General features: G+C 50.3%; 1 long non-coding RNA gene across 3 annotated transcripts in view; it reads left to right on the plus strand.

Annotated features, from left to right (window-relative positions):
* The window catches only part of LOC141240292 (uncharacterized), a 149878-nt gene that overhangs the window by 53391 nt on the left and 79196 nt on the right, over positions 1 to 17291 (plus strand). Inside the window, exon 2 of one of the 3 annotated variants that reach the window (XR_012305559.1) lies at positions 10192 to 10303. The exons of the other annotated variants lie outside the window; for them this stretch is intronic. This is a non-coding gene — a long non-coding RNA (uncharacterized lncRNA). The remainder of the gene's footprint in view (positions 1 to 10191; positions 10304 to 17291) is intronic. 3 annotated transcript variants of the gene reach the window in all.

A 17291-nucleotide genomic window follows, 5' to 3' on the forward strand; every position in this document is an offset into this window, starting at 1 on the left:
GGTATATAAACCATTGTTCACCAATCGCATACAAAATGGAAGTCACATGATACATAAATTTGCATACAAAAAATATAAAACCAATTTGCAGAGTATATGCATAGTAAAAACAATCACATGACAAAGAAGAAAACACATATGCATCTTTAGCGTTCGAAACGTGTTGCCCTGGCTACACTATGTGACTATGGAATCTGTTTTTACAGAGCTTTTTTCACAATAAAGAAACCTATTTTTGAACTATTCATGAAGCTGGTAATCCTTTCTCCTTATACTGTGGAACTACTTTGAATGGTTCATTGCACCTTGCTTCAGGACGTCATTGTTCAGGTGAGCTGGTGTTACCTTATTACTTTTCCAATGTCCTTAAGGGTGTCAAAGGTGGCATCTGGATGATCTAAGGACCACCAACGCACAGTCCTGCTCTCCTCTTGGGACCTCAGCCCTCGGACAAACTGTTCTTTTAGCATTTTATTTTCATCAGTTATGCTGGTTGGACTAATCTGTTTCAGAGCTTGCAGCGCCCCTTGTAAGCGCCAGGCATAGTCCCGAACACTGTCCTCCGGTTGCTGAGAGCAGTGGTAGAACCTCATCCGGAGGTCTGTCTCAGTGCGGTCCTCAAATACAGTCTGTAACTTTTTAAAGATTACGGGCACTGACTCCTGGTCTGCGGCCGACCAAGTTTCTACTTCCCTCTCCGCAGCACCAGTCAATTGTCCCAAAACTACAGCGGCTCTTTGTTTGCCCGTCATAGAGTACATGTCCAGTATACCGCATATTTTCCGCTTGAATCCAGACAGGGTATCTGGTTTGCCGCTGTACTGGGGGAGCCACTTCGCTCCAGGGACGTACGGTAGGGCCATGGGCATGACAGGGGCTACAGGCCCTGCTGATGGAGCGGCTGTTTCGGCCTGCGCGGCATTGAGCGCGTGTGGATTATCGGGGCTGTTAACCTGGGCCCCGGCGTCGGGCTGCTCCTCCGACATTGTGGCGCCCCCCTAGCGAATCGTGGCCTACCTTTTTTTCTGTAGGCCGCAGCGCCGCATGTGACGGTCTTCTAGCTAGGACCCTGCGTCGCTTTGCGTCCTCCGTCAGAGCGCTCGCTGGGGCTTCCTGCCAGGACCTGCGTGGGGCGGGTCTGAGACTTTGCGCGCTACTGCAGGTACGCTTCTTAGTTTTCCTGCGGTAACGCCCTTCTTCTTGCGCAGTGACATAACAATGGCGGCGATCTTCGCCACAGTTCAATATACAGTTCGTTATTAAAGGCACACAGTACCCGGTGGCAATGGGCACAACACTCTGTCATTGTCGCGGGCACGATATCCTGTTCGTGACGCCAGGAAAGAGAGATGTAATGACCAGGGGATGGGGATTACTCGGCGCCTGGGCCTTGATGCCTGGTCTTGGGGGATGTCGCGGTAGTCGGCTCCCGGGCCCGTACCCTGGGGTCTCTTTTAAAAGAAAGGGGATAATGAAAGTTTGTGATGCCACCTGTGGTGTCTGGTGAGGACCACCAGCGCTGCAGCAGTCCTCTGAGGCCGGTATTCTGGCAGCTTAGATGTTGTAGCTCCCCACAGGTGGACCAGGGCCTCAGGGCAGCATAAGTGCAGGGGTTCAGGACAGAGGGGACCCAGCCGGGTCGGAAGAAGGATAGGCAAACACAGTTCACTACAGTACCTTTACTGGTGTTATTTCAGGCACGTTCCGGAGCACTGTAGGGTGAAGGGTGCATATCAGGACTCTCCCCAGTGAGCGGGTGTAGGGCCTCCTGTACTTTGCCTTTTCCTTGGTAAGTTTCTGACCTGCCTGAAGATAGGCCTAACTTGTTTTTTGTCTTGCACTGACTGATCTTGTGGTAGGGCCTTTGGTTGGAGATCACACTCTCTGGTAGCGGGGCCTCTGTGACTCCTGGCTCTGGTACGTATTAGCTTCTGGTGAACCTGGGACTTGAAGTCTTCCAGAGCTTCCGGTTGTCTCTACAGGGGATATTGGACCCTGTAGACACGGACCCAGTTTCCGGTATATGTTTTCTGGGGTGAGCTTGTAAAGCTCCTCTGCCCCCTATGTTACTCACTCCATTAGCCTTCGGCCTACTCGGGGCCCTCACTAGGCTACAGACTAGCAGCAGGTTTGCTGCGCTTCACCGCTGTCATGGCGTCGGCAAGCCTTATGCTCACTAACTGGAGCTACCGGAGTCTGAACTGACCTTAGCACTTCACTGGCTGCAGCAGACTGACTGCCTAACTCCACCCTCTGTAAATATACGTCCCTATCCGGGCTCCCTCTGGTGGTCTGAGGTGGTAGGGTGGAGGTGTATGTATGCTGTGAGGGCCTCTTGTGGAGAAATCCGTCCATGCACCCCTCTGGGATCTGTGGCACCAATGCGCAGCAGGGCGCCACAGATGAATCGGACAGACATAACTCTGCGGCTTCTCCCCACCCGCTGCCAGTGACTGACAAGTTGCCAGTATTACTGCATGCATGATTGAGAGACCGGTCAGTCACTGGCAGCGGGTGGGAAAAGCCATCGGGTCACGTCTGTCCAACTAGTCTACCGTGCGGCTAGTTCCATTGTGGCTTTTAAAGTATGTTTTTATCTGAAACTCCGCCACGTTTCAGAGTAAAACATTGCTGGCTGAGATCATCCTGCCAGATGGAGCAGCCGGAGCCTGTGGATGAGCAGCATGTATCATGTCAGGTTCACTTTAGGGCGTGCTGCACCACAGACATCATAAAATGTATTTATTCACTTGTATGTTTATATGTGGCACTTCAGCCCCACCACACCAGGTCTTTCTCAAAGTTTTAATGGAGCTGAAATGCTACATATGAACACAGGAGAATACATGGATGTACCACAGATAAATACATGGACATCACATACACATCTACTATATAATCGGCTTATCCTGTCTTTCTGTCCGTCCAGGAAATCCCGCGTCGCTGATTGGTCCGGCCGCGGCCAATCAGCGACACGGGATTTCAGAACAAGATGGCGGCCGTCCTGCCGCATGGAGGTCAGCGGCGATGCAGCCGGGAGATGATCGGCGCTAGCTGCTCTCAGCGGAAGTACCCCGACCGGCGGCCTAGGCGGCGCTGCTCCCCGGTCCTCCTTTCACTCTTGCCGTCGGGATATCAGCGGCCTTAGCCGCTGATCTACTGACGGTAGCTGCATGGAGGTTACCGGTCCTCACTTACACTGTTCGCCGATTGTCGATATTGGCGCCAAATTTAAACACCCCTCTGCTGATTGGTTGCGGCAGCCTGGCCACGAATTGGCGCCGGATTTGAAACACACAGGCCACCGTCGGGAGATCAAGCACGCACATTCATTGACAGAGCGCGCAGTGGATGCTGGGTGTGACACGATGGGGGATAACCCCACCCACAGTCAGTCATTCACCGTGGTACGCGGAACAGGAGACCCCTGGCTGCAGCAGCAAATAGTCGTGATGTAAGCGGAAGCAAGAGTCGGCTGCAGCCGGGGGAATTACGCGCTGGCTGTGCGTGGTCAGTGATGTTGTCACAAGCAGTATTGACAACATGACATAATTACAAAATTCATTAGGGGCCCCGGGGGGATACATTGGGGGGTTAATTTAAAGTAGTGCACAACCCATTTAAATATTGCTTCGCTGATTAGTCGCGCCCGGTCGGCCGCATACATATTCTAGAATACCTGATGCGTTAGAATCGGGCCACCATCTAGTATGTACACAAATACATAGAGATGACATATAACACACCTCTATACAAACATATTACACATACATACATATAAATACCGTATATACCCACACATTACACATGGACTTACCCTCCCTGCAGATGATTGCACATGGATGTACAGTGGGTACGGAAAGTATTCAGACCCCTTTAAATTTTTCACTCTTTGTTTCATTGCTGCCATTTGGTAAATTCTAAAAAGTTCCTTTTTTTCTCATTAAAGTACACTCTGCACCCCATCTTGATTGAAAAAAAACAGAAATGTAGAAATTTTTGCAAATTTATTAAAAAAGAAAAACTGAAATATCACATGGTCATAAGTATTCAGACCTTTTGCTCAGTATTTGTTATGCACACGCCCGGACTGACTGGCGTGTGTGTATTTAGTGATCCCACTGTACCATGAACCGGGGAGTGCCTGGAGGGGCGTAACTAAGTATCAACCCGATCCGACCAAGGTCGCACGGCGGCTCAGTCGATTCCGTGCACCAGGGAGGAACCGAGCAGAGGGACCACGTGCTACTCCAGATCAGACCCCGGACACCGCTGTTGACCCACACCGGTGAATGCAGGAACAGGCAGGTTAGGCTGGCATACAGACAGGTGGGTATTGACAGGCACGACTGGTATGCAGACAGGTGGATACTGGTAAGCACGGCTGGTATGCATACAGGGGGGTACTGGCAAGCATGCCTGGAGTGCAGACAGGGAGGTACTGGCAGGCACAGCTGGCGTGCAGACAGGGAGGTACTAGCAGGTTGGAGCGCAGGCTGGATAGGGTCCAGTACAGACTGGAATTCAGGAACAGAACCGCAGATGCGGTAGACAAGCAGAGTAAAGCGAAACCGCCGGAACGGAGGACAAGGCAGAGCAAAGCGAAACTGCTGGTGCGGTGAGCAAGTAGAGCAGAGCGAAACCGCAGATGCAGTGGACAAGGTAGAGCAGAGCGAAACCACAGGAGGGGTGGACAAGGCAGAGCAGAGAGCAACCGCCGGAGCGGTGGGCAAGGCAGAGCAGAGCGGAACTGCTGGTGCGGTGAGCAAGTGGAGCAGAGCGAAACCGCAAGTGCGGTGGACAAGGCAGAGCAGAGTGGAACCACCGGAGCGGAGGAGAAGGCAGAGCAGAGAGGAACTGCTGGAGCAGTGAGCAAGCAGAGCAGGGAGAAACCGCAGGTGCGGTAGACAAGGCAGAGCAGAGCAAAACCGCCGGAGCGGTGGACAAGGCAGAGCAGAGAGGAACCGCCGGAGCGGTGAACAAGGCAGAGTAGAGGGGAACCGCTGCAGCGGAAAGCAAGCAGAGCGAAACCGCTGGTGTGGTGGACAAGGCAGAGCAGAGAGGAACCGCTGGAGCGGTGAGCAAGCGGACGAGGGCTAAACCTCGGGTGCGGTGGACAAGGCAGAGCAGAACAGGGCGGAAGGTGCAGGCAGAGAGGACAGGGCTCTGTTCACATGGAACAGACTGGAAGGGACAAGCAGAACCAGATACACACAAGGTACTTACAATGAAGTAGCGAGTGGACTCTAAACTCACAAACAGAAGTACAGAGACAATGAGTTGGAGTTAGGGGCAGGTTCAGACACTGCAGGAAAAGGGAAGGTACGGACATAGAGACAAACAGGTAACGAGCTAGGACACTGTTCAGACAGAGACTGAACCAGGAACAAGGTAAAGGAACGAGCCTGGGAACTCAGCCCCCAGGGTGGCGGAAACAGACTAGAAGTCACAGATACAGATAACGGGCCTGGGCATACTGCCCCCAGGATGGCGGAAAGAGACTAGAAGTCACAGATAACAGGTCTGGGTAAACGGCCCCCAGAGTGGCGAAACAGACAAGAAACAGAACAAGACCTGGCAACTCGGAGGCGAAGGAGCACACTGAATGATAGTGTTACTCAGGCACCTCCTTCAGGGTGAAGTGAGTTTAAATATCCAGTGACTCACAGCAATAGGCTGGGGACGCATTAGGAGTGTGCCCACAGCAGGTATAAGAATCAGGAAGTAACTGGGCCGCCGCCCTAAGCAATCAGACCAGAGGCATGCACACAGCATGAACAGGAGCAAGGTTTGCAGACTGGACTGAAGGGTAACATTGCGATCTTGCATAGTGGGAGGTGGTGCACTATGCAAGCACGCCACCACGGATGTTACAGTATTGAGTAGAAGCACCCTTTTGAGCTAGTACAGCCATGAGTCTTCTTGGGAATGATGGAACAAGTTTTTCACACCTGGATTTGGGGATGCTCTGCCATTCTTCTTTGCAGATCCTCTCCAGATCCGTCAGGTTGGATGGTGAATGTTGGTGGACAGCCATTTTCAGGTCTCTCCAGAGATGCTCAATTGGGTTCAGGTCAGGGCTCTAGCTGGGCCAGTCAAGAATTCAGAGTTGTTCTGAAGCCACTCCTTTGTTATTTTAGCTGTGTGTTTAGGGTCAGTGTCTTGTTGGAAGGTGAACCTTCGATCAAGTCTGAAGTCCAGAGCACTCTGGAAGAGGTTTTCATCCAGGATATGTCTGTACTTGGCCGCATTCATGTTTCCTTCAATTGCAACCAGTTGTCCTGTCCCTGCAGCTGAAAAACACCCCATACCATGATGCTGCCACCACCATGTTTCACTGTTGGGATTTTATTGGGCAGGTGATGAGCAGTGCCTGGCTTTCTCCACATATACTACTTAGAATTATCAACAAAAAGTTCTAACTTCGTCTCATCAGACAAGATATTCTAATTTCTCATAGTCTGGGAGTCCTTCATGTGTTTTGGAGCAAACTCTATGAGGGCTTTCATATGTGTTGCACTGAGGAGAGGCTTCCGTTGAGCCACTCTGCCATAAAGGGCCGACTGGTGGAGGGCTGCACTGATAGTTGACTTTGTGAAGCTTTCTCCCATCTTCCTACTGCAGATCAGCCACAGTGATCTTGGGGTTCTTCTTTACCTCTCTCACCAAGGCTTTTCTCCCACGAGTGCTCAATTTGGCTGGACGAATAGGTCTAGGAAGACTTCTGGTGGTCCCAAACTTCTTCCATTTAAGGATTATGGAGGCCACTGTGCTCTTAGGAGGCTTGAGTAATGCAGAAATTCTTTTATAACCTTGGCCAGATCTGTGCCTTGCCACAATTCTGTCTCTGAGCTACTTGGGCAGTTCCTTTGAGCTCATGATTCTCATTTGGTCTGACATGCACTGTGAGCTGTGAGGTCTTATATTGACAGGTGTGTGCCTTTCTAAATCAAGTCCTATCAGTTTAATTAAACAAAGCTGGACTCCAATGAAGGAGTAGAACCATCTCAAGGAGGATAACAAGGAAATGTGACTTAAATATGAGTGTCTGAGCAAAGGGTGTGAATACTTATGTCCATGTAATATTTCAGTTTTTCTTTTTTAACAAATTTGCAAACATTTCTACATTTCTGTTTTTTTTTCAGTCAAGATGGGATGCAGAGTGTACTTTAATGAGAAAAAAATGAACTTTTAGAATTTACCAAATGGCTGCAAAGAGTGAAAATGTTAAAGGGTCTGAATACTTTCTGTACCCACTGTACAGTCTTCAGAGAGAAGAACCTGCTGAATGCACCATCTTCTCTGTGGTGCAGCCTCCACTCCTCTGGGGCACGACTGCAGAGCTGGCTCCTGTCTTACTATAATTACAAGCAGTGGCGTACCGCCAATGGCAGCAGACCACGCAACTGCTATGGGGCCCATGAGTCTTCGAGGCCCCATAGTAGTCTAGCTTCTCCCTGCACACGGCACGAAGGGAGCGATTTCTGCAGCTCCGCTGCTGACAGGAGAAGAATAGCAGCAGAGCTGGAGGGATCCATCCTCTGCTTTCTCCCTGACCCAGGCGTGCGCAGCTTGATGACGTCATCATGCATGGCGCTCCTGGGTTAGGCAGAATACTGCCGCAACCATGAGGATGCTGCAGGGGACCGAGCTGAGGTAAGTTGTTGTTTTTCGTTTTGTTTTACTGAAACGTTGGGGAAGGGAGGTAGTGGAGAGCAATTATGGGATGGTGGGGCTGGGGAGGGAATAATGGGGCTGATTGGTCTGGGGAGAGCAATGATGGGATGGTGGGGTTGAGGAGAGCAATAATGGGGCTGGCGAAAGGAATGATGGGATGGTGGGGCTGCGAAGAGCAATAATGGGGCTATAGGGGCTAGGGAGAGCAATGATGGGGCTGGGAGAGCAATGATGGAGCTGGGGAGAGCAATGATGAGACTGATGGGGCTGAGGAGAGCAATAATGGGGCTGGGGAAAGGAATGATGGGATGGTGGGGCTGGGAAGAGCAATAATGAGGCTGATTGGGCTGGGGAGAGCAATGATGGGATGGTGGGGTTGGGGAGAGCAATAACGGGGCTGGGGATAGGAAAGATTGTGCTGATGGGGCTGGGAAGAGCAATAATGGGGCCTTTGGGAGCTAGAGAGAGCAATGATGGGGCTGGGTAGAGCAATGATGGGGCTGGTGGGGCTGGGGAGAGCAATTATGGGGCTGATGGGGCTTGGGAGAGCAATGATAGGGCGGGGAGAGCGATGATGGCATGGTGGGGCTGGGGAGTGCAATATTGGGGCTGGGGAGAAGAATGATGGGATGGTGGGGCTGGGGAGAGCAATAATGGGGCTGGGGGTGGAATGATGGGGCTGCTGGGGCTGTGAAGAGCAATAATTGGGCTGATTGGTCTGGGGAGAGCAATGATGGGACGGTGGGGTTGAAGAGAGCAATAATGGGGCTGGGGAAAGGAATGATGGGATGGTGGGGCTAGGAAGAGCAATAATGGGGCTGATTGGGCTGGGGAGAGCAATAATGGGGCTGTAGGTGTTAGCGAGAGGAATGATGTGGCTGAGGAGAGCAATGATGGAGATGGGGAGAGCAATGATGTGACTGATGGGGCTGGGGAGAGCAATAATAGGGCTGGAGAGAGCAATGATGGAGCTGATGGGGATGGGGGAGCAATGATGGGGCTGATTGGGCTTCGGAGAGCAATGATGCAGCTGGGGAGAGCAATGATGGGGATGGTGGGGCTGGGGAGAGCAATGATGGGATAGGGAGGAATGGGGAAAGCAATGATGGGGCTGGGGGCTGAGGAGAGCAATGATGGGAATAGAGGCAATGGGGAGAGCAGTGATGGGGCTGTAGAGAGCAATGATGGTGATGTTGGGGCTGGAGAGAGCAATTATTGGTATAGTGGGGACGAGGAGAGCAATGACGGGTTGCTGGGAGAGAGCAATGATGGGGTGCTGGGAGAGAGCCATGGTGGGGGTGCTGGGAGAGAGCAATGATGGTGCTTGGAGAGAGCAATGACGGGGGTTGCTGTGAGACAGCAGTGACGGGGTGCTGGGAGAGAGCAATAATGGGGTTGCTGGGAGAGAGCAATGACGTTGGTGCTGGGAGAGAGCAATGATAGGGGTGCTGGGACAGAGCAATGATGGGGTACTGTTAGAAAGCAATGACAGGGGTGCTGGGAGAGCAATGATGGGGTGCTGGGAGAGCAATGATTGAAGTGTTGGGAGAGAGCAATGACGGGGGTGCTGGGAGAGAGCAATGATGGAGGTGCTGGGACAGAGCAATGAAGGGAGTGCTGGGACAGAGCAATGATTGGTGTGCTGGGACAGAGCAATGATTGGTGTGCTGGGAGAGAGCAATGATGGAGGTGCTGGGACAGAGCAATGATGGGGTGCTGGGAGAAAGCAATGATGGGGTGCTGGGAGAGCAATGATTGAAGTGCTGGGAGAGAGCAATGACGGGGGTGCTGGGAGAGAGCAATGATGGAGGTGCTGGGACAGAGCAATGATGGGTGTGCTGGGACAGAGCAATGATGGAGGTGCTGGGACAGAGCAATGATGGAGGTGTTGGGAGAGTGCAATGATGGGGGTGCTGGGAGAGAGCAATGATGGGGGTACTGGGAGAGAGCAATAATGGGGGAGCTGGGAGAGAGCAATGATGAAGGTGCTGGGGCAGAACAATAATGGGGTGCTGGGACAGAGCAATGATGGAGGTGCTGGGAGAGAGCAATGATGGGGGGTGCTGGGAGAGAGCAATGATGGGGGTGCTGGGAGAGAGCAATGATGGGGGTGCTGGGAGAGAGCAATGATGGGATGCTGGGAGAGAGCAATGATGGGGGTGCTGGAAGAGAGCAATGATGGGGGTGCTGGGACAGAGCAATGATGGGGGTGCTGGGACAGAGCAATGATGGGGGTGCTGGGAGAGAGCAATGATGGGGGTTTCACTTTACTGGTACTGTAAAGCCTTATATATTTTCCGTGTGAACGTAACCTTTCAGTTAATTGAGTCACAGAGACTGAATAATTGATATAATTGGGCGGCGGAGATTATAGTTAATGGCGAGCATAGTGCTGCTTATCACGTTATATTTTGATTACTAAGTGGCTAATAGTATATTAATGGGTGGGTGGTACATATCTGTATTCAGGGGAGCATGTATGTATACAATATATGTGACCTTGTTATTTTCTAGGCTGGAGATCATCGTGACAAGATGAGTCGTGGCTGGGAGATGTCGACATGAAGGTCTGACCAGATGGAGAAGAAGCAGCAGAAACAGACTCTGATCATATGAGACGTCAGCGGTAAGTGCCTGGATGTAAATATTATTCTGTATCTGCACTGTTTGACTTGGAGTGATAATGTTATCTGTAAAATCCCTTAGGCTGCATTCTCACATTTGTGTGAAATGTTCGTGTGCTGCCAGATTTTTTCATCGGATGGTCCACGGACTCGTACAGTTTTATAAATCCATTCACACATCCATGAAAATCACTGATCTGAGAATGAGATCTGTGAGGGTCAGATAATGTTCTGTTCAGATCCGAATTTGAGGATTAGAATAGGACATGCTCAATGAGTCTGTAAAAGCGGGCAGCACACCGACACTGCACACAGATGCAGGAATGTAGCCAAATTATGTATAGCATACGCCCTTAGTATATAGTGTACTCACTTTTTATGTATAGCATACTCCCTTAGTATATAGTGTACTCACTTATTATGTATAGCTTCGTCCTTAGTTATATAGTTTCCTCTTTTATTATGTATAACACCCTCCCTTATTATGTACCATTATCTCTAGCTCTAGGGGGTCACAGTTGGGAAATCATACTGTGTTGGGGTCAGCAAACTTTGCTCTGTGAGTTGAGGTGGTGTACAGTAGGGTCATTATACTGCGCGTGTGAAGGAATTCACCATGGGGACATCATACTGTGTTTGGGGTGCACTTTTGTTGGGATCACACTTTATGGGGCAAGAAAAGAGGAATCTAGTACTTCAGCAGGAGGAAAATTACTATGTAAAGGATGGAAAGTTGTGAGATCTACTCTTCTGTGACCCCCACAATTATTTATATTTTTTGGGGGAGGGGGGGTGCCCAGTTAGAACTTCTGCTACAGGGCCCCATGATTCCTATGTACGCCCCTGATTACAGGGCTGGAGGGGGAGAGCGGCACTATAATATACAGAGGGGTGGGCAGAGAGAGCAGTGGCCATGCTGTAAGCAGCCTCTCTGCTCTGCTGGAGGCTAGAACCTCCTCTCCTTCTCTAACAGAGCAGACAGTGAGGCATCCTTTGTGCAGAACAACACAACTTTTTCAGAGGTGGATACCTTCTCCTGACTCCTGGGCCCCCTGTCTCACGGCCCCCATAGCAGCAGCGTAGTCTGCCACTATGGGCCATATGCCAGTGCCCTCCAACAAGAATTGAAAGACTCTTGTCTGGCTACAAAAAGCATTTACACGCTGTGATAATTTCAAAAGGGGGTGCTACTAGGAACTAACCATGCAGGGTGCCCAAACTTTTGCATTGACCCATTTTCCTTTTTGTAATTTTTAAAATGTAAAAGATGAAAATATATATTTTTTCCTAAAATACAAATGCAATGTGTCATCTTTAACTTTAGCCCTTTTAGAGATCATTTCATCTTCAACTTGCTTAACTGTTCACAATAACAGTAATTTTGACCAAGGGTGCCCAAATTTTTACACGCCACTGTAATTTATATTAATCCATAGAAGACGCTCATAGTGATACCTATCATGGTTATGTCTTACTGCAGGTGGGAAACCCTACTGGAATAAACAAGCCATGTCTAAGATGCCTGTGTGGTTTACCAGGGAACAATCCCGTTAGGTCATGTTCCCACAAAAAAAAAAAATATCCTTAACGGTCCAAGCAAAGTGAATACAATTTCATGAAAACTGCCCACTGTACATCTATAACCTCAGCTGAAATGTGCATATTTTGGTGCATTTTTTCTCTACAGTCATCTATGGGGATCTTGAAAAAAACACAGTTGAGTTTTGCAGTTGTGCAGTTTTCTGTACCAAAAATGCATTGAAAATGCTGATTCAAATAAAGAGGAAAATGCAGCAAAAAAATGCAATAAGACAAAATTGTTATTGAGTATTTTGGTGTGGACACCTGTAGAAGACGTCGCTAAAAAGCAGCAGGAAAAAAAGGCACAAAAATCACTACGTATGAAGCAAAACCTGCAATGACCCATGTCCCTTTATTTGTATTATAACTGAGGCACTTATGACAGAGATTTTTCTGGAATGAGACTAGTGATGAGTGAGCACTAAAATGCTCGGGTGCTCGATGCTCGGGTCCAGCAAATTGGAATGCTCGGGTGCTCGACCAGAGCAATGAGCCCAATATAAACTCAAGCATTTTTCCGGTGACTACCCCCAGCGGTCTGCAGAGGGCCTAAAACTTGCACAAATTGATGGGAACAGTGCTCAAATGACATGGGAACAGCATGGGGAAGACACCTGGAAGCATTTCTGACTCCCATGTCACTGCTGTCAACAATGTTGTCAGAGCTATTACGCCACTTTTACGGACTCACAATAAAACATACAAAAACTAAACCAAAATGGATTTTCCTGGGAAATATGTTAAGGAACATCCTTTCCAGGAAAATGACTTGTATATAAGGCAAAATGAATAACCAAAAACAAAATGCTCCTCCACACCTTGAGCTATGTTCACATGTAGCGTTTTTGATGCGTTTTTGCACTTTTGCATTGCTTTCAACCAAGACATATGCATTCACCGGGAAATGTCATTTTAACATTGGCCATGTGGTGTGTGAGACATGATCAGACACATCCTGTTTCATTTTTGGACTCTGAAAGTCCCAAAGCCTATTTTTATAGGGCCAGCAGTCGGCCCTCGCTATTATTAGAGAGCCATCAGCCGGCTATGCTTTGTTGTTCCCATTATTAACGAGTGGGTCTCCTATACAGTTATTGGAGGGGCTGCCAAAAATTTGGAGGAACTCCAATGCCCCTTGCTAGAGACGTAGAGGCCAGAGAGCCTCCTAAAAACAATCTTCCCATTGTTAGGAAGTGGGTCTCTCATAGTGTTTGCCTATGCAGTGAATGCAAAAGCTGGCAAAAATTTGGAGGCACTCCAATGCCCCTTGGAGGAGACGTAGAGGTCAAAGAGCCTCCTAAAAACAATGTTTATTAGGAAGTGGGTCTCCCATAGTGTTTTCCTATGCAGTGAATGCAAAAGCTGCTAAAAATTTGGAGGCACTCCAATGCCCTTTGCAAGAGACGTAGAGGTCAAAGAGCCTCCTAAAAACAATGTTCCTATTATTAGGACGTGTGTTTCCCATAGTGTTTTCCTAAGCAGTGAATGCAAAAGTTGCCACAAATTTGGAGGAACTTGCAAGACACGTAGAGGAGGTGATATGGTAGATATGGTGGTGAATGTTATGGTGATAGAGGATGAGGAGAAGGCAGAGAACAAGAGCAAATAGACAATATCAGGAAGCGTATACCCATGTATAGGTGTGAAGAGGTGCATGGGAATAGACCTCCCAAAAAAAGACACTGGATTTGAGTTTATGTTACACTGCTAGCTATCATTCGGTCGTGTTGAGAAGTCTGGCCCAATCCAGCTCTTGTTCATTTTTATAAGAATCAGCCTGTCAGCATTTTCAGTTGACAGGCGGATGTGTTTATCAGTTATAATTCCACCAGCGGCACTAAAAACCAGCTCTGACAAAATGCTAGCGACAGGGCAGGCCAGGACCTCCAAGGCGTAGAGAGCCAGTTCATGCAACGTGTCCAGCTTGGATACCCAATAATTATAAGGCACAAAGGAATCACGGAGGACGTTGGTATGGTCAGCAAGGTATTCCCTCATCATCTTCCCAAACTTTGCACTCCTTGTGAGAGTACCCCGCGCCTCAAGGCCTGTAAGATGGGAGGGTCTGAAAAAACTGTCCCAGAACTTTGGCAGTGTTCCCCTGCCTCTGCTGGATTGGAGTTGTGTCTCTCTCGTCTGTACTCCTTGGTTGCCAATGAACTGTGACCTCTACCGCCAGCGTTTTCAGATGGGAATTTTTTTAATAATTCCGCAACAAGGGCCTTCTGGTACTGCCCCATTTTAGTAGACCTGCCCGCCTTGGGAATTAGAGATAGAAAGTCCTCATTGTAGCATGGGTCTAGAAGTGTCATTAACCAGTAATGACTGTCATCCAAAATTTGGAAAACGCGAGGGTCATGGGAAAGGCAGTGTAACATAAACTCAGCCATGCATGCCAGATTGCTAACAGGCAAGACTTCTGTGTCCTCACCAAGAGGACAACTGACCATGCTCTCCTCCTCCTCCATGTCCTCAGGCCATCCACGCTAAACAGACGGTATGACAGTTGTGCAGGTAGTACCATCTATAGAGCATGAAATTAGCTCCTCCTCCTAATCTTTCTCATTTTCACCCAGTACACATTGGGATGAGGTGAGGCTGGGCTGTGTGTAATCACCCTGTATGGTTCCTTGCTCCATCTCATCATGCTCCACCTGCAATGCATCCTCTTTGATTGTGAGCAGAGAGTTTCAGAAGACAGAGAAGCAAGATGGTGATGCTAATTATGGTATCACCGCTCACCATCTTGGTGGAGTCCTCAAAGTTTTGGAGGATGGTACATATTTTTGACAGGTCTTATGTGTGGAGTCTGAACTGAATACCGATGGCCTTGTTGATGCTGGTAGTCAACAACTGCCCTCTTGTGCTCGCAAATCCTTTCCAACATCTGCAATGTAGAGTTCCAATGCGTGGGGACATCACACATCAGTTGGTGAGCTGGAAACTGCAAACGCTGCTGAAACACGGCAAGGGCAGCGGAAGCTGTAGATGACTTTCTAAAATGGGCACACAGGTGGCGTACTTTGACAAGCAGATCCGGCAGTTCCGGGTAGGTTTTGAGAAACCGCTGAACCACGAGGTTAAGCACTTGAGCCAGGCATGGTACGTGTGTGAGCTCGCCTCGCCTCAGAGCTGCCACCAGGTTCCAGCCATTGTCACACACGACATTGCCTGGCTGTAGGTTCAGCGGTGTCATCCACAGATCTGCCTGCTCTTTCAGAGCTGTCCACAACTCTTCAGTGTTGGGTGGTTTGTCACCTAAGCATATTAGCTTCAGCACATCCTGCTGCCGCTTGGCCCAAGCAATGCTGCAGTGCTTCCATCTTGCGACTGATGTGGTAATTTCAGAGATGGATGCTGAAGAGGAGGAGAAGGTGCAAGAGCTGTAGAATGTGGGGGCAACCCTGATTGACCCAGGGCCCGCAATCCTCAGCGTCGGGAGGACGTGTTCCGTCCCAAAGTCTGACTGGGTCCCGGCTTCCACTATGTTAACCCAGTGTGCTGTCAGTGAGATGTACCGTCCCTACCCACAAGCACTTGTTCACGTGTCCGTGGTTAGGTGGACTTTCCCAGTAACTGCTTTTTTGTGTGCACGGCTAATGTTGAGGGACACATGCTCATGTAATGTGGGGATGGCACACTGTGAGAAATAGTGGCGGCTGGGGACCGAGTACCAAAGGACGGCCGCCGCCATCAGGTTGCGGAAAGCTTCCGTCTTCACAAGCCTAAAAGGCAACATTTCGAGCGCAAGCAGTCACGAAATGTGTGAATTTAGTAGTGTGGCCTGTGGGGCATTGGCTGCGTATTTACACTTGCGTTCCAAGGACTATGGTAGGGACAACTGAATTCTGAGCTGGGACAAGGACATGGACATGCTTGCTGATGGTGCTAGTTGAGAGTGTGCAACAACAGGTGAAGGCTAGGAAGCATCTTCGCATGTGCCATGGACAGAGGATTGACTTGCATGCACAACAGCAGAAGAAGTGTGGCACCCCGGGGGTCTGGTTGCCACAGTAATAGAAATATTACGTCTGAGAGCAAGTGGGAGGTTTCTCTGGTCAGGAGCCCTTAAGCATGCAACATCTCCTGCCCAGATCTGGGTGGGGAGGAATCTGCCCTTATAAACTGGGTCTGGGGCGGGATTAGGGAGTCAGAGCCTGGAGAGGGAGAGTTACAGCAGGAGCTCTGTAGGAGCCAAGAGCTGAAGACCAGGGGCTGGAGCTGAGCAGAGCTCGCCCTGGCAGAAGAATCCAAGTACCGGACACCGGAGTCCGAGGCTGTGGGGACGTATATTCACCCAGCAGCAGAAACCAGCCGGCAGGGGATTCCAGGTCCTCTGGCCATAGAAGCCTGGAAGCTCAACCACAAAGAAGGGACCAGCACCGCCATCGAGGAGCGGAGGCTACCAGAAGGCCCCAAGTCACCAGCCATACGGGTGAGCACCACACGGTATACTCAGGGACGTGGGCTACTTCCACTCGCTTACAGCAAGGTAGCCAGGAAGAGTGCAGATAGACGGGGAGGCCTACAACTCCACCTGGCCAGGGGAATTCCTGCTTGCTCGCAGACTGACCAGGCCCCTTATGCTAGCCAGTACTCCCGGGAGGGTCTGCTTTAATATCATCAGTAAAGACCCTGAACTGCACTGCAAAGACTCTGAGTCATTCCTGCTTTCCCACCTCATACAGCACTACTAGTACTGGGACTCCCGTGCACCATCACCCTCATCATCCACATTCCCTGCCCTGAGGCTATACTCTTCCCGTGGGGAGTTATCCCATCTTTTGCTGCGCACACCACACCAGCCTCAGCGGACTGCCTCGCACCGGCGGTACACCCTGACCGCAATCCACGGGTGGCGTAGTTGGACAATTAACCTAAAACCCTACAAAATACCGTCATTGGCCTGACCTGGGACCGGGTCACCGCCACGGATACTACAACCCCCCAGAAGCCCGGTTCCGGGTGCCCGTCGGCCCAGGGGGCGAGTCAGCTTTGGCGCAGTCGGCAGGATTTCGTGCCCACAACCACCGAGTACTGCGCGCCTTCAAAAGACTGTCCTACCTGTTCTGGTGAAGGTACCTGCCATCCGGAGCCGTATCCCGCCATCTTCAGCCGTTCCCCGCCATCTTCAGTCGGTTTCCCGCCATCAGACGCCATCTTCAGGACGCCGCGCGGGAAGAAGAGGGGCGTGGACGCCGAAAGCGCGCGAGATCTGAAGCTCCGCCCTACGCACCGACGCTGCGCAAGGTCCTCGAAGGGAGAGAGAGCGACGCTGACGTCATCAGAGCGCGACGCAAGGTCCTCCACCCTGACGATCGTCTGCGGAGCCGCAGCCTACGGAGAAGAAGCAATGGAAGGTAGGCCACACTTAACTAGGGGGGAGGAAGATGACGGACACGGAGGGAC

Source organism: Phyllobates terribilis, unplaced genomic scaffold (genome assembly GCF_046119375.1).
Source record: "Phyllobates terribilis strain yellow unplaced genomic scaffold, ASM4611937v1 Scaffold_815__1_contigs__length_636389, whole genome shotgun sequence".
Lineage (NCBI taxonomy): Eukaryota > Metazoa > Chordata > Amphibia > Anura > Dendrobatidae > Phyllobates > Phyllobates terribilis.